Genomic DNA, 22,967 nt, shown 5'->3' on the forward strand with positions numbered 1-22,967 from the left:
CCTCGTCTGGCTGCATCTGCTTGTCTTCCCTCTGGACCTTCTCCTGGTTTCCCTTTGCTTGGACGTCCACGACTCTTCAGTGTGATCCTTGAACCCAGACTTGTAGGTACAGAGTGCATGGAAGTCAGTCCACTGAGCCACAGTCGCTGGAGGGAGCTTCTTTGGAGGAAGCAGGAAAGGAGACAGAGCAAGTGCCCTCCCCAGTGCCAGGCACTGAGCTTGGCACTTAGCACGGTATCTCATCCTCCCAACAGAAAAATAGGCGAGCGCTGTCTATCCCCCCTTTCATTGGTTGGGAAACGGAGTCACCGAGGGTCAAGGAGTGTGCCGGAGGGACCTGGGGTGTGAGCCCTCAGGTTGTGTGCTCTACCACACTCTTGGGCAGGGGAGGTTTTAGTCTGAGGAAGCAGACGGAGGGAGAGGAAATACGCGGGGGGCAGTCCAGCTCTGGCCTTCCCACGCTCGGCCCCTCAGACCCACAGTGGAACCATCGAAGGTGAGACTCTCAGACCATATCCTAACTTAGTAAATCTGCATCCCCGGCTGGAACCCGTGTATTATCAGGTTGTTGAAGCTTGTCCAGTGATTCCCAGTGCGGTCAAAGTTGAGAGCCAACCTCCTCACTTTATAGATGGGGACACTGAGCCCAGGGAGGGGAACCATAACACCAGTAAGGACCCCAGCCAGGGGGCTATCTCTCCTTCAGCCAGGACTGGCTGCTAGGACCACCTTTCCCACTGAATAACTGTGTAGCCTTGAGCGAGTCATTTAACATCGGGATGAAAGATTTAAATGTATTTAAATTCTTTCAGTGGTGTAAGTGTTCAAGAAACACCGGTCTTCTCCCTACTGACCCCCTTCCCCAATTCAGCCCACTTTCTACTATACAACGAAGGACAGAGAAGATTATGAGCCAGGGTGGGACTGAGATTCTGACCATCCTTGAGCCTTAAGGACAGGGCAGGACTTGGGATGCCCTGGCGGTGTTGCTGTCCAGAGGGGTCCTGGGGAAGGACCCAGATGCCATATGTTGACTAGTGAGAGGTGACTGGGGGAGCAAGTGGGGAGGAGGGCACTGGGGTGAGATTGCTGCTTCAGACAGGCAGCCCAGAGTTGGTCCAGTCCCTCCTACCAGGAAATGCAGGTGGAGCCACCAGGTGGGCAGTGGCACTTTGTCTTAAAGAGCCTGGCAAGGTGCCCTCCAGGCAGGGACAGCTGAAAGGCAAGGTAAAGCAAGCGCTTCCCCTCCTGCCCGGGCCTTTGCTGTATAAATAAACGGCGATTAAAACCCTGGTATAAATATCCTAAACTGTTCACGGTGCTTGCTTCCAGCCCGGTGGGATTAGGGGGGACTTTCACTTCCTTGGTCATCTGTTTCTTTGATATTTAGCTTGTTCCTAACAACCATTGTACTACTTTTGTCATAAAAAAAGAATGGATTTTGAAAATGCTAGTGTAAATATTTGCAGAACACCATTTACCTGTGCGCTCACATGGACTTTCGGGGACAATCAGTCATTTGGAGGAAGATTTCCAAATCATAGCAGCCCAGGCACAATTTGGTGCCTCCTCTCTTATCTGAGCTGTTTTAAAGGACAGCTTCCTTCATCCTGGGGTTACCCTTCACTCTCCCAACAGGAAGCATTTTAGGTCTAATCAGCTCTTCTCCCCCTACTGTTGCTTTGCCACCGAAAGCACCCCTGCCTTCTTCCCCATGAATGCCCAGGTGCTCTGTCAGCCACCATCACATCAGAGATCTCTTTTCACCCCTTGGTCCTCAATAGCAAGAAGACACCTGCCTCAGGGTGCAAGATTACTTGCCCCCTTATCAAATGGTAGCTCAGTGCAGGAGTGGGTAGTGGGAAGAGGCTCTAAAATATAAATGTGCTGGAGAAACATCATTGATTCATACCCCAAGCCTGACTGTGCCCAGGTGTAACATAGCGAGGAGACAGCAACAGGGAGCATTTCAAAATGAGAAACTCTGAAAAGCAAAGCAGGGGCAGGCTAGGTGCACAGGGTCCGCCCCTCTGGGAGGTGCTCACCCCCATCCTGCTCCTTTGCCCAGCCTGGCACACCAGGCATGGGAGTGCTGAGCAGAGTACTACTGTGGTATCACATCACGTTAGCCTAGGGACAATCGTGGGAGCACTGGGCCTGCCGTCCACTGAGTGGGCAGAGGTGCTAGAAGACGTGGGTCTGCCTAAGTCACGGGTGAGCTTGAATCTAGTGCTTAACATACACACTTTTCACACAATATGGTCCCCAAATGTAAGACAGTCACCTTAATGCATGCTCACCTTAAGTCACAGCACCTGTCCCCATGCTGGTGGGGACACCAGCTGGTGGGACTTAATGAGAGAGAGTTTGTCAGTCTCCAGCATGGTACCTTCTTTTTTTGTTGTTGTTTTGATCATATTTTTATTGATTTCAGAGAAGAAGAGAGAGAAACATCAATGATAAGCGAGAATCATTGATCAGCTACCTCCTGTACTCCCCTCCCCCCAACTGGGGGGGTCAAGCCTGTAACCTGGGCATATGCCCTAACCAGTAATTGAACCGTGACCTCCTGGTTCATAGGTCGATGTTCAACCACTGGGCCAAGTCAGCCTGGCCAGCACGGTATCTTCTGAAGGAGAGGTTGAGGAGATTTTGACCATGCACACTCCTTCCTTGTGCCCTGATTTTAGAGAAAGTAACCCCTAAGGGTGGGATCCCAGCTCCTGCTTCATTGGCTGCCAGCATTCCTTTGTTCTCTTCCCATCCAGCTCCAGACTCTGGTCCCCAGCTTTTGATACCACCTTAGGCCTTTGCCTGGGATGGCAGGCCAACTGCCCCGTCACAGGGGCTCCCTGGAGTATCTGGGTTGGATCAGAGGCCACCAGAATTTGGGGGGATTCTTCCAATCCTGCAATGGCCACAAGGACTCAAGGGCCGGGTAGTTAATGGAAAAGGTGTCAGCTTTCTCAGGGAACTCAGCTGGAAGGATTCGTGTTCGAGGGTGCCAACCCCTTCCTAGTCACAGGAATCTGAACTATGAAGACACTGGATGGGGGACAAGGCCCTGGGCTCGGAGACAGATAAGTGTTTCTCTGGAAAGGAATCTTGGCCTCCTGCAGACCTGGGAAGTGCCAGGGCTTAGCTCCTGAGTGAAGATTGCTGGTGCTGACAGCTGGGAGCCAGGGCTCTGGGGCAGCTTGCAGCGCAAGAGCCCAGGAGCCGGAGGTCCTGGTGCGGGAGGAGCCCTTCCAGCGGTGGGCTCTGCGTTCTGTAGATACCCACTGGCTGGCCCCTCTGAGGGCTCCCTCCTATGGTGTCAGAGCCATTTCCCAAGCACCTGCCACAGTTATCAGCTCAGGCTGAGTGTTGCTGGAGTGCAGAGAGAGGGCAGAGGGAGAGAAGCAGCTGGGGGCTTCCGCCCTGGCAGCTCAGCAGCCCAGAGGAGCTCAGAGAGCATGGGACGCTGCGCATTCACCACGGAGTTGTCTCTGGGCTGCTGTTCAGAGCACACACTTGGGGTCTGGAAGGCTGAGACTCCAATCCCATTCCTGCTAGATTTAGGCTGAGGGCTGCAGACAACTCACACTTGACTTCTCTGAGCCTCAGTCTTCTCACCTGTCAAGTGGGGATAATAAGACCATCCTCCCGAGGTTGTGGCAAGGCTACACAAGAAAAGGGACAAAAAGCCAAAGGTGTGTCATAGAGCATGAGCCTGCTGGGATAGGCTGGGCCCCATGGTGTGGGGGCAAAGAAGAACAGGTGTGGACCCCAGACAATGGAAAGGATCTTTGCTTCCTTAATGATGTCTTCTGTTTGTTTCATTTCTAATAGAGACTTTGAGGAAAGGAGAGGAGCTCTCTGTGAGGAAAGGAAGGATCTAGAACACAGGGTGGTGATGCAGGGAAGAAGGCCAGGAGGAGCTGGGGCCCCTCCTTCTTGGTGACCATGGGGTCTGCCTACATATTTTTTATTTCTCGCATATCAGGCAAAGACTCCTATTAATAAAATAAACTGTTTCCCTACTTATAAAGTGAAGGGATTGGATGGGCTGCACTTCAAGCTCTGTCCGACTACAATTTGGTGTCTCTAGACACACGGAGAAACACCCTATATATGCACACACACATGTACACATGCACATACACATTCCTATGGATACACAGATGCTCACACTGACATACATTCTGTTCTATGGGTTCAAGTCAGAATAAGGTGGTCTTTGTGGAAAACCATGGGCTTGAGTTCCAGGCATGGGCACACACCTAACAGCCTTTCCCCAGGTGAGAGAAGGACCAAGGCCTGGGACCACTCTCCTGTCTGGTCTCTGCATTATCCCAGTGGTGAGGGGAGCAGTTGGGCCAAGGAGAATGCGGCAGAAAAGAAGAGTATGAATATCCACCCTGAGGCAAGCCAGGAGGCAAGGGTGTAGGGACTTGGCTTTACCATACTCCCAGGTGCACCCAGAGAGGGCAGAGTGCCAGGCTTAGCCCAGGACGGCCCTAGAAGACTAGCCCATACTCAGGTCACACCTTCATACTTGGGGTAAAACCAGGGGCCTCGGGGTAACAGTTACAGTCATCTTCCATGGCTCTCCTGCTGCAGGACCATGCAGGGTCTCTCCTGAGGATAGCAACATTGAGTCGTTAAGCGGTTCATCCATTCACCTAACACCTGTCTAAAGCAGACCTATATCCTGCTTTGGGGGAGCTCAGAGCTATCTGTTCTGCACTGCTGACTTCCCAGCAGGATGAAGGAGGCCTTCTCCTAGCCTTTGAGCATGATGTGAGTAGGCCTCCGTGTAGCAAAGTCCATTGGAGGACTGAGTGTCCAGCCTCTTGGTTTTGAGTCTCCTTCAGGGCCTTGGAGTAGAGAAGACCTCTTTGCCCAGTGTACCCCACACCTTGTCTCTACCTGTGCCTTCCCAAGCTGGTGCTGGGCTGGATCACAGCACCCCAGCCTTAAATGGCACCCATGCTTCCCAGCGTCCATACCACAGGCCAGAACCAGACAGATGCTTCAACACAGGGCTTAATGAACAGCCCCACTGTAGGAACACGGAAGGAAGTGGTAATTCTGGCTTGGGGAATGGAGGAAAGCTTCATCAGAAAGAACTAGCACTGAGAGATGGCTAGAGTATTGACAAAAGCCTGAGGGAATATTGTCAGCCAAGACTTGGAGGCAAGAATAAATGAGGGCTGGAAACATTTTTGGTAGATACGTCACATGGCCCCCTGGCTCAGAGCCAATCACTTCCCTGTACATGGTTGAAGGAACGTGAATTTTGGAATCTAAAAGATTTGATTGTATACGAACCATGTGATCTTAGGTAAATCATTTAACCCCTCTAAGCTTCCACTTGTTTTTCATCTTACTACCTGCATTAGCCATCTCACAGGGTCCTCTGAGCTTCAGATGTGTTATCATGTAAAGCAGCTCACCAGTGCCTACTTAGCACACAGTAGGCAGTAGGTAACGTCTCCTCCTATTTCACCTTCCCTACAATGCCAAGAAGCTGCTCTCAACACCATCCTTCTCAGGAGACTGGTGGGTTACTGAGTGCCCCAATTCCTCAGAAGCAAGCAGTGCAGAGGGGGAAACTAGCTATGGGCTAGGTTGGCATCATATGTACACATCAATTCCCCAATAAAAGGTGCCTTCAGACAGCATCAGGAGAGGAAGCTTCTGGGGAGAGCCAAGGGTGGAGCTGGGAACCGACAGGAAGAGGAGGAAAAGGGAGAGAAGAGGGAGGGCCACGTTGTTTTTCATTTGCACAACTTCCAGCTCTTTCATTGCCTTTGACACGACAAAGCCAAACTTCTTGGCTCGGGCTTGATTTTTTTTCTGCTCTTTATAAAAAATCCCAGAGTGAAGAATGTATCTCCTTTAGAACGGTGTCTGTCAGCCCAGTCCTTTCTGTCTGTGGTGGTCTAGCTCAGAGCTAGTCTGCTTTGCCAAGGTCAAAGACTGAGGACATTGGCTCCGGCAGTGCGCACTTGGGAAATGGAATGCTGCAGAAGGCCAGGCATGGAGGGTTTCTCCTGGTGGAGAGCGAGCCTTCTAGATGCCTTTCCTGTCAGTCTTAAACTCCTGTCCTCCTTCACACTTCTGTGTGTGTGTGTGTGTGTGCGCGCGCGTGTGTACACATGCATGCCTGCATGCTATGTCCACTGTAGGGCCACATTCTTAATGGGGAAACATATCTATGTCTGTCTGCAGCTAGAACTGCAAGAATCACATGAAATGGATATATTAGGCAATTATTCCAGCTCTTCAGGTTTTAAACTACTTCTACCTAATATAACCAGATAAGGAAGGTTGGAGTAGGTGGTTCATTCTGCTCAAATTACTCATATAATAACCTTGATTTTCCCACTCACTCCATTCACTCTGGGTGTATGAGACAACATTTATCATTAATATCAGCCGGGTCAAAGAACATAGGTATTAAATAAACATTGTAAATAAAGACAGAAGTTCCCAGCCCAGTCTCTTCACAGGTGGCGTGTTTAGTCATATATTCAACAGACATTTTTCAAGCAACAAATATTTATTTTGGCAGACACTGTGCTAGGTGTTGGGGATACAATGATAAGTAAGCAAACATGGGTCCTTGCCCAGGTAAAGCGTTTATTTTGGTAAGAAAAAGAAGCAGCAATAACTAAATGAACAACTACGATGACTGGAAATTATAGCAAGGGTCAGAAAGAGTAAAAACTTTTCTATGCTTTTTGTAAACAAGTTTTGATAACTGTGCACAAAATTAATTGACACCTGTGTGTGAAGTCAGAGTGCCTGTGATGATACTTGGTGATTTACCTGGTCATCACCACTAGCCTCTGCCAAGGCCAAGGGCTCACCTCAGGCTAACTTAAATCAACAGGTTTGCAGGGAAAACCATTGGCTCTGGCACGAGCAGCCCTGAGCCCACAGCTCAAATAGCTGAATGAGCAAGTCACTTTAGTCTTTTTTTATATATATATAATCTATAAAATGGGCATCACATCAACCCTACCAAACCCAAGGGTTCTTGTGAGGATCAAGGAGATCGTGGGTGAAAGTGCTCTGCAAACCATAAAACTCTAGATAAAGGAAGCAGTGTTGGTAAAAATTTCTCCACGAAGAAGTTTAGTAAATCCAAGAGGGAAGGGAAGGGGAGAGGGAGAGGAAAGAAGAGGAGAGGAGGTGGGAAGAGAAGAGGGAAAGGGGAGGAGAGGAGTGATAAGGATTGTCCTGGCATTATCCTATTTAACACCCATAACAACCCTATAGAAGTCTCATCCTCATCTATAGATGAGTAAACTGAGGCACAGAGAGGCTAAGGAAGACACATTGCTAATCCGTTGGGAGCTGGGTTTGATCTGCCCACGTCCAAAGCTCTGCTCTTTACCACAAAGCCATAGCTAGACCAGTGGAGGGAAGATGCTAACCTCTCTTCTTTTTTTTCTTTTTTTTTTAACTTGAGACTTTGAGTCCCAAATTGGGCTTGCCAGGGAAATGCCACAGGTGATTCTAGTTACAGGAAGAACGTGACAAAAACAAACAACTTCAGAAAATCAAGAGATTATTGACTGTTTTTTTATGGATGAAAAAAGGCTCTGTAAAGTTTAGATGGCTTGCCCAAAGCCAATAACTGATTTGTGACAGCATCGGCGGAAAAAAAAAAAAAAAAAAAAAAAAGGAAAAATAGATTGATTGTTTTTCAAACTGTGGATGCTTCTCACTAGTGGGTCATTAACAAAAAAAGTCAGTAGTGAGTTATAACCAGGAGTTTTAAAGAATAAAATAGAGTAGGGTAGGAAATAGAGTACCTCCTAAAGGGAAGTACCGCTTCATGATACTTTTCAGTTCCCCGTGTACAGAGCCTGAACATAAAATCCCTGTGTGCCACAGTCAAAATCTCTGAGTGTCCCAGGCTGGAGAGCGAGCATGGAGGAGGAAGAGACCCATGGGACTGACAGGATGTTTGAGCAAAATCCAAGATTTACTCCTCTGATTCAAGCAAAACAGCTCTAAAATAACCACAAGGCCTATTTATAGCCTGTGCCAAAATTACTTTTCCTTCATCTCTGGCGTTGACCAGGAGGGCTCCTCCACAGCACACTGCTCCGAGGGAGATGACAGGGGCCCAGAAAAGCCGTCCTGCAGGAAGGAGGCCAGGGGCCAGACTTTTATATAAACCCCCAAGCTGTTTCCCTCGCCTTACTTCCTCTGCCTGCCTGGGGATAAGAGCAGGGCCTCGGAAACAGGGAACAGCATCCTTCACAACAGGATGTAGCAGGGGGACCACACACTGCTCTCTGAGTCAGGCCACCAGGGAGCCAGGCTCTGGCCCCACTTAGTCACTACAGGGCACCTTAACCCTTCAGAGAACAGGAGCTGACACAGCTGAGGGCCTGAATGGAGGATGCAGGGGAACTTTCCAACCCATGACCCTATGGACAGGCCTTCCACGGCCTTGGGGCCCAGATTCCTGCACCTACACCTGGAGCCCACCCAATACCCAGAACTTGGCGGTGGAGAATAGACATCATTTCAAGGATTCCTCCCATGTCAGAGGCATGGTTGGGCTCATGCATGTGTGTGTGTGTGTGTGTGTGTGTGTGTGTGTGTAAAATGGGGGAGGATGTGGGTGTAGAAGAAACTAGAATAATCAGGAACCTCATCCCTGGACCATGGGAGGGGTTGGTGAGAGCCCCCAATGTTGGTTACAGAAGGGCCAACCTCTATCTTTTCATATGTACAGGGATCAGTGTATATATGGGTATGAGGAGTGGAGCAGAGTGAGAGTAAAACTATTCATGACACCAAGGAAAACTTTCAACCTTGGTAATGGATTATAACTAAAGAGCCAACCAAGTGAGAATAGAAAAAGTAAAAATTGAACACTACAGTCAATTTCATGAGCTATTCAACATTTAGGTCTAATTTCCATATAGATCGGTACTGATTATGCTTGTCATTAAATTTCATGTGAGACTGACTTTGTTGTAGGTTTATTTGATTGCATGAAGCTCTGCTCATAGGTGGTCAACCTTCATTGAGTGTTGATCCTGATACAGAGCTGCTGTGCTCACAACTTAAAACATTCCTAAGGGAATCCTGAGAACTGGTTCCAATCTCTGCCCAGAAATTGCCTCCTTGGGAGAGAAGTGCCTGCTCGGGGCACATGGCCAGTGAGAGGTAAAGCCAAATGCCTGAGTGTGCTGACGCCCAACCCCTAATCTGCAAGGCTGGGCTGTTCACAGTCCCCCTGTCTACACCCCAGATATTCTGGTGGGAAGGACTCCTAGGAAACAGATTCCTGGGAGAGATTCAGGGCGGCTCTGAAGCATGGCCAAGACTGTCTTGCAGCTGGAGACATGAGAATCTATCTTAAAAGACCACAGTATCCAATGAGAGAGACACACCTGACTTCTAATCCCAAATTTTCTCTTAAAAACAACAACTGTGTAACCTTGGCCAAGTCACTTAATCTTTCTGAGCTTCATTTTTCACATCTCTTAAAAGGAGATCATGGTACCTGCCTACTGGACTGTGAGGATTAATTGAGAACAGTGAGCAAAAGCTCCTAGCCCAGGGCTAGTAGAGTAATCTCAGCACTGGAACTTTCCCTCTTTGTAAGGCTGGCATTGATGTAGAGCTGACCCTCAGGGCAGGAAGGCCCAGAGCTGTCAATGTTCAGGGTGGTCTCCTAGCAGCTGGTGCTCCTAACGCATTGAGTTCTAAGACTCCTCTTCCTTCTAGCATGGCCTGGGGGGGAGCTAAGGCAGAGAGTTGCTGCCATGGCTGCAAAGCAATTGTGGCTTGGAAAGAATCTCTGGCATGTGTCATGTGTCCTCCACAGCCATGATCCATGGTGTGTTGGAAAAGTGCTTTGTTCCGGGACCAAGAGGTCAGTTTGTGGGAGGGTCGCCCATAAGTCTGCATGCTGGGCAGCTAACCCGTCCCCAGAGCCATCTGCTCTGGATCACAGATCCCGCCAGAGAGACTGGGTGGCTTGTGCCTGAGCTTAGAGAGGGCTGCTAATCGGGGTGGGGGTGGGGGTGGGGGCAAGTCCAAGGATTGGTGAGGAGGGGTCATGGAGTGGTTTGCCTACCTGGGTGACCAGTAGAGACAAGGGTTGGTTTGGGACACCTCAAGAACCAAGTTTTCTCAGCTCAGTCACCCAACTTCATTGGGATCCATGCAAGTCATGTCCTTTCCTTGGGTCCTACTTTCCTTATTGGTGAAATGAAGGGGTTGGACAATCTCGAAGTTCTCTTCTAGCTTTGCTATTTTTAGGCCATAAATTCCTAGTTTTCTTACAAGGCCCACAGTTCTCCGATGGACAGAAGCCATAGTTAAGTAAGTTGAAGTGGATGGGATGGAGTGCAGAATGGGAAAGGGGGTGGAGAAGACAAGAAGTAAATGCAGAGGGTTTAATTTTCCCAGTCGGATGACTGGTATGTACAATGTCATTTTCTTTAATTTTCTGCCATCAGATTTATTTTGTATCTCAAGTCCCTATTCCGGCTGATTCAGGAAAACTAGTGTAGTTACTTCCAGGTAAATCAGTTACTTCCAGGCAAATCAGTCACTTAAGTCATTTTCTCAATCATTTTAGTTCTCAGCTCTATTAAATTCAGAATTTTCACTTTCATTTCCCTTCACCCCATCCGTGGAGAGAAGGAGGCTATACCTCTGCTCAATCTGCCCTGAGTCCTCCTTTGAGATGTTACATGTCCCTGTCTGGTCTTCACAGTGCCCCAACCCACCCACCCACCCACCCACCACACCTAGACCTGCCTCTGGCCCAATGCTCCATGCTCCCACATTGTCTCTGCATTGTGCCCTCATTCCTGCCCAAGGTTCTCACTGGGCACATTTCTACTCCCCCTAGAAGAGCCATCGGAAACCTGGGGGGTGAGGTGAGAGGGTGGGGGTGAGGTATTCTTTGTCTAGGCATACCATCTGCCACTTGCACTCTATAGCTCTGTAGCACACCACGGAGGCTGCGGGGACTCCCTGAAGCTCACCTAGAGTTTCCCATGCCCATCCTTGTAGGAGTGCTCTATCATTCCTCCACCCAGGACCCAGGAGGAGATGAGGCCCAGGGCTCCATAAAGCCCTGAAGGTACATTTAACTCTCCAAACTGTCTTTCTCTTCTCCAGCTTAGAGTATTGGTCAGGGATGAAGGGGAGTGTTAACTTTTTTTTTTTTTAACATATCTTATGTCACATTTTCTCTTTATCTTTCCTAACTCACACTGGATGGAGGCCTTGGGCCTCCAAAGCCAAGCACTTGGTGTCTTTGCTCTCTAGTCTTTTGAGGCTCCCACCCATTAACTGCCTACGTGGAAAAGAATCACAACAGCATCAACACTTCACATATCAAAGCCCCAGAAAGGGTCCATGCCAGTCCTAGGCTCTGAAATGTTTTAGACAATCATATGGAGTTGTTGGTGTCCTTAAAAAAAATTAAAAAGCCCCTGCAGTAAATATAAACCTTTCACCTGGACTTTCAGGTCTTACTCCTTATGGTTCACCCCAACTTTCTTCTCCCTGCCACTCTCTTAACTATAATTTCACAGGCCTTTGGGAAAATTTCCTTCATCTCTCTGAGCCTCAGTTTCTTCATCTCTAAAATAGGGTAAATCATTCATTTTTCATTGTGTTATGGTGAGAATTCTAAGAAGTACTATAAGCAAATCAATTTTAATAAAAACTTACCTAGAAGTGAGTTCTATCACAGGACCTGGCATATAACAGATTTAACAGGCCTTAGTCTCCTCCCAACCTGATCTGTAGCCAATTGGAACACTTGTGTTTATTTAGCTCCACTAAAATGCTTCCCCCCTCATCCAGATATACTTTATTCAACCTCCACCACTAAGGTGCCTCTAAAATGCTATCACCTGCTGGAATCCTCCTGAACCAAGATGGCAGTCCCATGGTCCTTCTCCTATGATAACTACTTATGCTCACAGCTCTTATACCTATGCTGTTTTAAGCTTATTGGAGGCATGAACATTATCCTATTTTATACACTTTGCCTGTATCCATTGAAACCAGCCTGATCACCCATGGACCACATCCATGCTGGATCACCAACCACCACTCAGTGTTCCAGGCAGCTGCCCAGGGCCACTCCTTCACTCCCAACCAGCTTTTGCCCTGGTCCCATTTTCCTGACTCTCATTCTTGGATCTGTGATTCTGACCTCAGCCCTACCTCTGGCCATCTGAGTGGTAGTTATTTGCACTCTGTAGCTTGGCTCACATCTTTGGCTCCTAGCTATCCCCATTCCTAGACGTGACCCAAAAGACCCCAATCCCTACCCAGGTGTCATAGGGCCCTACTGTCCAGGCCTTTGTAATCAACACCATAATGAACATTCGTGTGTGTGTGTGTGTGTGTGTGTGTGTGTGTGTGTGTGTGTGTGAAAATAAATTCCAAAATGGTTGAAATGTCCCCAAGTAACAATGGCAGAGAAACAAGGAACAAGGAGAGCCAGTATCTGCTGGGTTGCAGTCATCTCACCATTTCCTATCAGCCACATGGTAATTGCCCACCTACTTGGAGAAAAGAAGGCAAGAGTTGGACAGTTGGCCCTAACTGGCCTAAAACAAGCTACTGGCTGATCAATAGTGAGGGACTTGCCTGAATTTTGGGAAAGCAGAGGCCAGGTAAAGTCCCCACACTCATCAGACCTTGATCAGCCCACAGATCTAAAGATTCATGGATAACTGTGAAAACTCTCATAGGGTGTTGGTCAGTAGATGTTTGAGCCAATGGCTGGAATCTGAGATCTCCACAGCCTTGACCCCGCCAGGCTTGAGGAAGATCTGTGGGACTCCTAAATCCATGGGGTATGGAGGGAGAAATGTGTTGTCACCATCTTGAAATTAAAATGAGTAAGATAAACACGGAGGCTTCCTTTAAAGTAGAACAGGCCATAATGAGCTGCTATAGAGCCTTTCTCCATCTACCTTGGGAGGAAGACATTTCTTCCCTCCTGCAACATATCCTTATTGGATCTCTTCTATGGGATCCAGGCACTGTGCTGGGCACTGGGGGCATGGTGATGAATGAGACAGAGACTAACCCTGCCCTCCCAGAGCTTGTAAGAGTTACAGACAATGAAACAAAGAACTATGAAGAATGTGGATATTGTGACCCACCTGGGAAGCACATGAATGTCTAGGAGCACTTGGTGGGAGAGGAGTGGTTAAGGTTAGTCAAGGAAGACTTCCTGGGAAAGGGGAAATTTAAGGGGAGACTGGTATTTTAAGCCAAGAAAACAGCAGATATGAATGATAAATCTCCTGCTGAGAGATGTTGGTGGTTGGAGCACAGAGGGCAACAGGACAGAGGAAGATGAGGCTTGAGAGGTAAGAGGGTACCAGTAAGCGGTGAATGAGTGCACCTGGTTTGATGGCATCAACTAAGTACTCAGTTCCTCACTCCTTTCCAGTCTTAAATCCTGAGTGTAGATTCTAACCTTTTTCCTGTCTTCATAATATCTAGCATGGGGCTGTGCATACAGTAAGTGCTCAATTAATACTTGTGAAGTCATTGAGCAAGGATAGGGGTCAATGAAAAGTTAAGGACCTAGTTCTACATACAGACCCTTAGAAAATTAAAGCATGCACTTCCAATCACATGACCTGTAAGTTTATGGCCCTGTAGTTGCATTTTAAAAACTAAAACAAAATACTTGTTAAAAACTAATAGGAATGTGTAAAATCAGCACTGGCAAGTCTCCATTGGCAGGCAGGGAAACCTGGCTTCTTGAAGGCTGCCTGGCTCCATGGCTGAAATATGCCTTGGGTAGAGATCCAGAGGTGAAAAGTCATTTGCTTCTGGGAGCAAGAAATGAACTCAAACTCAAGGTAGCAGGTTTCAGCTCTCTAGGGCAAAATGACATTGTGAGTCTCAAAGTGTTAAGGATTGCCAGCTCACAAACACATTCATTGCGATGGGAATTCAAAGGGGCAGCCAGTCCTAGCTGGAGTCGTCAGGGGAAGGGAGAGGTTGCCAGCTCTCTCCTATGGCTGGGCCTCAGCCAGGTCAGAGGAGCCCACGGCCTCCCAGAACCCATCCTCTCTGTCTTTCAGAAGCCCACTGCCCCCTCCCCCAAGTCTTGTCCCTTCCAGCCACTCTTCTGCCTGGGCCTTACCACTCAGCTGTCCATGCCTCCTCGGTATACGTTTGCTTTCACTTCTACGCACACACAGGCCATCTTCAAGCCCAACATTAGCCCCTATACCAAACCCTTAGTTAATTTCTCAGCAATTTAGATATGCTAAATGCAGAAAGTCTGTTTTTCTGGTTAAACATCTTCAGATATTTTCTCTTCTCACCCCAGATCTCCTCTCCAGGCTTTTCTTCCCAGCCCTCATGCCCTCCGTTGTTTGATTTAGGAGTTGAATGAGTTTTCTAGAAACACACCACAGAAACAAATTCCTCAGAGGCAATGCAATAAATTATCTGAGATATGCATGAGTGATGGAGCCTTTTGGTAGGAGACGCTGAAGAATGCTAATCATGGAAAAACACAATTCAAGAGGCCAAATTTTACAGGGAGCAATTAGTATTAAATGAGACCATGTCAGAGGCACCGGGGCATTGGAAACTGGCTGCCCTGCCTCCTTTTGTGAGTTGGGTTTACTAAATGGAACAGAATGATATGTAACCAAAATACTGGAAGACCATTTCTTTGCTAAGGAGACCCAGCCAACAAACACAGTGGAAAAATAGGAGATAGCTCTCTCTCTCTCTCTCTCTCTCTCTGGGAGTTTATTTTTCAATCTTCTGTTAGAGGACAGAACCTAGAGCCTTGAAAAGTTCTAGGAGTCAAAACAATCCGTGAGCAAAGTTCTTTGACTCCCCTGAGCTGGGTGCAGATAAAAATGTCACTTTTAAAGAAAGAAGGGAAACTGGAATTGTTAGGTGAAATGTTTGTATTTGCGAACCATCTGTCCTGTGTTAAGAAAAGGATTTTTTTTAAAATATATAAAATAAAAATCTGTGTTGTCATCTAAATGATTGGCTGGTTTGTGCCCTCATGGGGAGTCTAAAGAGAAAACTATTTGGGTTTAAAAAATGGGAAAAATTAGTCACTAGTGATTCAGAGACTATAAATATGTGGCTATGTTGTTCACTTATGTATGATCCAGCTGGGATGAGCTGTTTGGGAGGAAATAGGAAGATACACAAACAGTGCTGAAAGGCAGCCGAGCCCTGCTCCATGAGTGACCAAACCTCCCCCCAGAGCCTCCCCTCAAAGCCTCCCCTCAGAGCCTCCCCTCAGAGCCTCCCCCCAGAGCCTCCCCTCAAAGCCTCCCCTCAGAGTCTCCCCTCAGAGCCTCCCCTCAGAGTCTCCCCTCAGAGCCTCCCCTCAAAGCCTCCCCTCAGAGCCTCCCCTCAGAGCCTCCCCTCAGAGCCTCCCCTCAAAGCCTCCCCTCAGAGCCTCCCCTCAGATCCTCCCCGCAGAGCCTCCCCTCAGAGCCTCTTTGTATCAGTACTCAGTCCTGCCTGCAACAGCCAGTAGCTGCCTCTGTTAACTTGCGTTTTTCCTAAGCCACAGAAAGCTACTCTGGGGGGATATGGATACATATGTAATACCTCAATCAATTAAAAAAATCAATTAAATAAAAAAAGAAAGAAGTGCTAGAAAAAAATTCAGTATATATATAAAAGAAAGCTACTCTGGCCAAGTCACACTGGGCTAAATAGTACCAGGGAATCCGCATCTCCCAGGAGCAGCCCTCAACCAGTGACGAGGAGAGTGAGCGTGATATAGCCCAGCATCCTCACCCCTGGGGCGGGAGAGAGCCCAGGCTCTACACCTTTCCCAGAATTTCCCCATAGGATTGATTCTGCTCTGCTCACCCACAGGAGTAGCTGCTTAATATCACACCCTTTATTAGCTGCCCCCGCCCCTGCCCCACTTCCTCCTTCCTCTACCGGAGTTTCCTGCACTTGCCGTAAAAACTCCTTGCCCTTGAATACTTGCCTCAGGGCGTGCTTCTGGGGAACCCAAGCTGAGACACTGAGCTACATTTTTTTCCTCCCTGGGGCCTAATGAGCCTTGTTATTATTAACTTCCTTTGCACCTCTTTCCCTGTACAGCATCCTCAGCCATTCCTCTCGCCACAAGCCCCAGCCCTTCACCTGCCCACACAATTCTTCCTGCCAGAACCCTCCCTGCTTCCCCGGCTGAGTCGGTGCAGGACTGAGTCACCAGTAGGTCGGAGTGGACCTGGGTCTGGGTGGCTGAGGCGTCCTATTGGTCATGCTGTCACCCTGGGCCCTAATATTCTGCAAGTTTTCTAATCAGGTGCTGTGGGGTCAAATTCCAACAGCAGATCGATAGCACCCTGACGATCCACTCCTGGATCTGACTGTAAGTGTCCACCTCATTGTCCATTCTACCAAGAGTGGAGCCCACAGGGGTGGCCAGGGCTGGTAGGAGAAAGAACACTGCCATTTCTGGGGTGCCCAGTTAATATGTTCTAGGCTCTGTGCAGGTGTAGCCTTCTAGCAATTGGTAACAAGTAAATAGGATTCTCATGCGATTTTTAAAACTAACGATTGTATCCACAATAAAAGGAATGACCTTTATAGAAATTTCAGAAAACAGAAGAAGAAATGAAAGAAAAATACCACCCATATTCGTACCATCATGAAACCACCTGAGATACTAGTTTTTCTCCTCCTGCCCCTTTATCCTTGTGTAAGTAGTAGAAATCACACTGGCTTCCTTTTTCACTCAGTATTAAAGTAGGAGAATTTCTCCCATGTCACTTCAAACTTTGCAAACTTTAGGACAGAATGCTTGTCTCTTGCACATTCTACATGGTGGAGAGAGAACACCCACTCCATTCCCACGGGACGGGCACTTTGGGGAAGAGTTCTTTTAGCATCGCCGGTTGAGCGGTGAGATCAACGAAAGAGTAGAAGGGGAACTGTCTCTTTCTCGTCTCTTTTTCTGATTTTTAAAATCAAGAAGTAACTATAAAATTGTATTTTTTAGATAAAATATACCAAATACTCAGCTAAGCGAGTTGAAAACAGTTGCTTCTGGAAAGAAAAAATGGCAAATCTCATTGAACTGCTTGCCTCCTTAATCCTTATACTAGTATAACTTCGGTGAAAATGAAACAACTTCAATGAAGGGGGATGAGACATGATTTATCGACCTAACAGTAAACACAGGTTTTGTTATAATCTTTGTAAACATCATTTTAATGGCTCCGTATTATCCCATTGTGCGGCTATACTACATTTTGTTTATCTATCTTCCTGTTATTTTACAAGCCATCTGCTTCCCAATTGTATTTAGATACTACTGTGATGAGCAACCCTGTGCAAAAAGCTTTTTTTTTTTTTTTTTGGTAAATTTGAGATTTTCTTTGTAAGAAAATGAGAGTGCTCACAGTATATAAGAGTGCTCATTTCCCCATGCCCTAACCAGCTTTGATCAAATTTACTTTTAAAAGTCTCAATTAAGTAATGAGTGTAAAAATTATTTCCAATTTTCAACAGCTGATTAATGAGCTCAGAGACCTCCAGCCTGCCCCAGAGTATGCAAGGTTAAGAAGTGGTGGAGCTGGATTCTAAGCCCAGTCTGTCTGCCTGCCAAGTCCTCATCTCAGTAGAAAGGCCTAGTGGAGAGCAGTTATCAGAGGAGCTAGGTCCTAAGTCCAACTTTTTCATTGACTAGGTAGTACTCTTTTTAGTCTCAATTTCCTTGTCTGTAAAACAGGAGTGCCTCACCAGCCCATCCCCTTTCACAGAGCTATAAGGACCAAATGAGATAATGAATATCAGCACTCTTGAGAAATTCTAGAAAGTTCCATTTGATTATAGACTTCAAAAGGGCATGGACCCAGCATTCCATTTCCTCTCAACTATATATCTGGATCTCGTGTTTATTTAGCATTCATTTATGGCAATTATTATAGGTTAAATGCTTTAGATGAATTATCTCCTTTAATCCTTCTAACAGCCCAATGGGTTCGGTATGATTGTTTCTGTTTTTGAGATGAAAAATTGAGGCTACATCCCACATCCTGGAAATGGTAGAGATGAGCTTGAACAAGGTGATCTGACTCTAGAGCTTGGGCTTTTATTGTTTTAAAATGTAGGTTTTATTATTCTTCAGACATGATGAGGCCAACAGATTAGGAGATGATTTCTACTGAAAAGAGAGTTTGTTACAGTTCTCAAGAGGAGGGGGCACTCCATGTCACATAGCCACTAGGGGATGTCCCAGGGTCTGCCAGGAGGCAGAAGGAGTGAGAGAAAAAGCATGAGCAAGAGCTTTTATTGTAGTTTTCCTGGGAAGGAATGGATTTGGCAGGGTAAATAGGTTACACAGGTTTGGGATTGACTAGTTTGAATATTTCAGTAGGCCCACCCCCCACCCTTTCCTGGGGGTTAGGTGAAGGTGCTTAATAAATATATAATTTTCTTCAGGTAAGCAAGAAGGAAAAGAGACCCTAAGCAACATTAATAGCCAGGATCTAGAGCTGTGCTTGCGAAGTGCTCTTCTTAGAGGAACCTACGGAGTTTTCAGATTCTGTCTAGTGAAGATCTTATAAATGTTACCAGGATTCCTGACATTGTCTTCAGAAAATACATGCTAACTCCTTACCTGACTAGGAATCTTATTTTAATCCTCTCTCTCCAGGGCCCAAAGGTCTGCCTTATTCAGGCTGTTAGTCACCTAAAGAACACAATCAGGAGATTCTGGCTATTTTTTATCCTCACATTTCTATCCTCATCACCAAGGGCATCCCAAGCATCTTTAGTCATTTACATGTATGCACACACGTAAGAGTGTTTATTGTGCACAGTGATTTGGATTGGTCTAGTTCATAGTTTATAAATGTCTTCCAGGAGCACCTGAACAACAGAGTCCTATTTACCACATTTCAACACATTTGTCAGAATTGGGGATTCTGGGAATTGACAGGTGGAGGGCTGAATACACCTTTTGGGTAGGCATTCTGAGCCCTAGGATAGGTCTATGATGCTGCATCGTGCAAGCTACACTGACCGAATGGAGGAGTGTCCTTGTGTTGTGTGGGGACCTAAAAAGAGAATTCTATGCCCTCAAGTTTACAAAGAATAGAAGGCAATAGAAAGAAAAAGATCCACCACATTGAATATTGTTAACATGAAGTGAAAATATATTTTAAGGGGCTCATTGACAAAGGAAATATGCAAACAGCAAAATAATATAGTATACATTCAATTCTGAGCTACTGCATTCTCCAGAAGTTCCCAAGGCTCACCCATCCCATCTACTCATGCCAGTGGGATGTCCCACCCTACTCTCTATCTCCTCTCCCAGTCCAGCTCATTGGGAAGCTATCTTTTCAGAGAAAACAAGAACCAATGACTGTGCAAAATTAGAAGGGCCAGAAAGTAGGAGAGAAAGATGAGGCTTCAACTCAAGGGAGGAGCAGAAAAGCCCACCCCTTATCCAGAGGTTGTCAGGTCCACTTCCTTCACCAGCCCCATTCCAAAAACATCTCTCTACAGTTATTCAGGGATGCCTGTTGCCATGGTTACCGGGTGACAGATGCTTTTTGAATCTGGTATATGAAGAGCTCTTCCAATTGGAATTCGACCCGGAGCAGGTGGCTATTTTTAGCCCCACATGCTGCTAATACATGCTTTAGAAAAGTCAGTTCTTTGCCTTGTACTTAAACATCATCTTTCTCCACACCCTCCCATTTCACTGCCCAAGTGGCTGAGTCATGGATACGAATTTTTGCTTACCATTATTACAATGTGAAAGACACAACTAAGACCCCAAGATTCAGGCTATAAGAGCTGTATTTCAGGCTCAGGATACTCATCAGGAAGCCAGCACAAGCCCTGGGCAGTGCGTGTCAGCTTTCTCTCTCAGATCGGGGGCTGTCCTCTCCAGAGCAACTCTGAATGTTGATTTCCCACTTGATGCTCCGAGTGGCTGGCACCACCTTGCTCAGGGACTCTTGTGTTTGGCCCATCTTTCATTAGGGCAAGTTCTCAATCTCATGTGTACAAATCTGTGCTATTATTTGCAAAACAATACTTAGGATTCTGTGTTTTTCCCATGCACATATAAAGGCAGCCTAGTCTAAGGAGATGAGTTATAGACTTCTTCCACCTCCAAGTTAGTTTGACATTGAAGTGCTCACATGATGTGACCTCAAGTTATCTCTCTAAACTCTCAAAACTTGCAGACTCCAAGCCTGAAATCTCCAGGGTATTCTCCAAACATGCAGTGTACTCCCACTGGAATTTCTACATGGTTTTTAGTGCCTGTATCAAACTCCACATGCCCAAGAATTCCTCCCTCTGCCTCTCTCCCTACCTCTTAGTTAAAAGCATTCAAGCATAGCATTCTTTCCTTCCTTTAGACCCTCATATTTCATGAGTAAATGTTTTAGAGCTTGAATCATTGCACATAGCATCTGGTGCTGTTATTTGGGCATTTCTTAACTTCCCCTTAACCACTGCAAACTTTATGGAACCAGAGGACAGTTTTTCTCCATCTTGTATCTCTAATGGCTGATTCAGGGCTTTGCCAATAGAAGAGACTCATGAAGTATGAGTGGAATTGAATTGCTCTATAAAAGTCTTCAGACCATGTTTATAGTATCAATTCTGTCACTGACCTTGAATATAACTTTCCCAGATCTCAGTCTCTGTATCTGAAAAAAAGAAATGACAATATATATTTCACTTCTCTCACAACTTTATCACTAGCACCAAACTAGCTTTGCCTTGTAAATGGTACCTTCTAAGATAAAAACACGTGTCCTCTAGAAATGACAAAAAAGAGTGAGGAAACACTATAGGAATGCTGGAACTATTCCAATTAGATACTAGAGCTATAGAAAACCTCAGGACAATTCAAGCAGGCTACCCAAGAAGAAAAGTAAGGAAAAGTGGGGTTAAGGTGGAAGACAAGGAGGAGGACAAGGAGGAAGGAGAAATAGAAGGAGATCGATTTGAGGGTGTGGTGTGGTCACAAATCATACACAGTCCAGTCAATGGCAGAGGGCAGCAGAGCAGAAATAGTCACTGATATGAATGCAGTGTGGAAAGGCAGAACTGAAATCCACTTTCTCACTGCTGGCCAGGGTTTTGTTAGAGACAGAGGTTTCCCAGTCCATAAGAACGGAAAATAGGAGAGGGGCCCCAGGCCAAAGCAGAAGAATCACTCAGAGATGGAACCCAGAAATCTAAATGTTAGTGATGGCCACAGAGGGTTTTTAATTCAGCTGGACTCTGGGTCATTCTTTGAGAAATAGTGCTAGATAAGACAAATTAACACTAAGACGCCTATTGGTTAGCTATTTCTGGAACTAAACCCCCAGAAGTAGGAAGTGACAATAGAAGTAAAGCATCATAGAAAGTCTGAGAAGTAAGGAAGAGACTAACAAAGCAATTTAAGAGAATACAAAATGTCTTGAAGGGGTAAAAAACATTCACACAATATCTGTATAGCAGGATGGAAAGCAGATGCACATGGGACAAGTGGCATATATATGCAGAAGGCCAAAGAGAAAAAATAGATGCAGCTTGATTTTCGTTTTTTATTATTTCTCACGGAGTTGGGTTTACTCCTGGAACCAAGAATAGCAATATGTAGAAAAAAGTGTTTATGGATCATGTATGGAACTCTGGACCAGTACACACTGCTGATCCTGATGCTTGCTGAAATGCAAGAAGAGAAATAGAGACAACACAGGACAGAGCAGTCAGTGAGATTCAAACGAACAAGTGCTGCAATAATAACCAAGTAATTAACAAGTCTGTTAGGTGAGAGCCCTAGGGGTCAGCCTGGGCTCAGGACAAGTGATCTCAGGACCATGGATAGCTCTGTGCCTACTCTGTGACTGGGATAAAGGTGGCCTATTAACACAATGCTACCTTCATTGGTAGCACTGCCTGGGTCCCATTTTGGATATTGAAAGAATCTGCTTGCCCAGTTAAGATATGAGTCTTTAGATCTGGGGAATAGTTGTTATCTGTCTAGTGGCCTTCGATAACTCTATTCAGAGGTGGATCCGATGGTAGAAAGAAAGAGTACTTACTGGGCTTGGAGTCAGGAGACCAATGTTTTGCTCTTAGCATTGCCACTTGCTAGATGTATGGCTTTAGTTAAGTCTAACTTGGTGAAGTTCAGGTTTCTCTCCTGTAAATGGGTTTCATAAGTTTTTTCTCTACTTTCTATAAAGACCTACTGGTAAAACCAAATAATATTAGTTATGTAAAAGCATTTTAAACTGTAAAAACCTATTTGAGAATGTGCAGTTGTTGGAATTAGTCTCTTACAAAATGAAGAAAGGGGTTCTATAGAAACTCTTCAGATCAGGAGACAGCGGTGATAGACCAAAGGTGTATCAGAGCTCAGCATCTCCAAGAGTAGAAGTAGAGTGCTGAGAGGAACCTGGATTTTCAAAAGTTGTAGAAGCCAGTTGGAAAGATAGATAAATGTAAAAAAGAAAGTGAAAGGATAAAGGGGGAAAAGAAAGGAAAAGAACAAACTTTCAAATATTCATGACTTTCCCCCCAACTAAAGCAAAATGGAAAGGTTGATTATTTTATGGCAATTTATGGATAATACCTGAAACAAGTTAAAATATCAAATAGGTGAAATAAATTCCTCAGAAATTTAAACCCATTTCAATAATATCAAACCTCTCTGGAAAAATCTCCTTTTTGTTATTTTTAAAGCCTTAGTTTTAACCTTATTTTAAAAGTAATATATGATTGTTATAGAAAAATTAGAAGAAATAAGCCCCAAAGATAATATTTTAAAAATACTCTTAATCTTATGAATCTAAAGACAATCTTTAACTCTTCTTCTAATTCTTCTATGCACATAGAAGGAACTTGGTTCACTCACCACCTTTTTAAAAAACAGATAAGGGACCAACATAAAACCATTTTGCAATATGTCTTTTTATATAACCATC

General features: G+C 45.9%; 1 protein-coding gene across 1 annotated transcript in view; it reads left to right on the forward strand.

Moving 5' to 3' along the window:
* Positions 1–22,967, forward strand: part of LCLAT1 (lysocardiolipin acyltransferase 1) — a 199,703-nt gene that overhangs the window by 591 nt on the left and 176,145 nt on the right. The gene's annotated exons all lie outside the window — the stretch shown is intronic.

Source organism: Cnephaeus nilssonii (assembly GCF_951640355.1).
Source record: "Cnephaeus nilssonii genome assembly, chromosome: 15".
Taxonomy (NCBI): Eukaryota; Metazoa; Chordata; class Mammalia; order Chiroptera; family Vespertilionidae; genus Cnephaeus; species Cnephaeus nilssonii.